Consider the following 793-nt stretch of genomic DNA (forward strand, 5'->3'; position numbering starts at 1 on the left):
TTTTTCTTTTTCTTTTGATGAGGTATTTGGTGTGTCCCTGCTAGTTTAGCTAACAGTCTAACCCTAGGTTTATGAGTCTATTACGGCATCACCCACAAGTGACACCTGCTTAGCCATATCTCTTAGAAAAAAAAAACTTAAATAGGTAAAATCTTCCTTCTTCCTTTTCTATTTGATTTCATCTTATTTTATTTCAGTTTTGTCATAGTGACCTAACCCGTGAACCATCAGTGCTTTGAGTAATAATTTGACCACATGTATAGCCCGGTCATCAGCTGACCCCTGCTTACAGCCCCCTCAACAGAGTTACTCAAACTCTCTCTTTGTGTTCACGAACACAAAAACATAGCACCCTACCTCACTATCTGCCTCTCACCAGCTATTCATACCTTACACGGCCTACACAGCCGTTCCCCATAGAGATAGCTTAACACCACTGTACATACTTGCATTTGTCTTGTCCCTTTCTCTCTCTGGTGTTCCCACAAGTGTGCCAGTATGTCGCAGCCATTCCACAGACATCCAGCCCTGCCAGCTCACCAGGACCACCTGGAAACCCAGCAGAGGACTGTAATGGACATCCTTCAGCTCAAAGCAGCCAACGACCTGCAATGGTAAAGAAAGGAACAGCGAGACTGCGACACAAGTGAACACCTGACACCCAGCCTGAACCACCAGGACCTGACCAGCATCATCATCTCCTCACCCTCAAGGGCCTCAGACAAGAGGTCAATGAGCTGAAACTGCAAGTCACAGAATTCTACAGAGAACCGACACCTGCTCAACGAGAGAA

Source organism: Sinocyclocheilus grahami, unplaced genomic scaffold, assembly GCF_001515645.1.
Source record: "Sinocyclocheilus grahami isolate Dianchi unplaced genomic scaffold, SAMN03320097.WGS_v1.1 scaffold400.1, whole genome shotgun sequence".
NCBI lineage: Eukaryota > Metazoa > Chordata > Actinopteri > Cypriniformes > Cyprinidae > Sinocyclocheilus > Sinocyclocheilus grahami.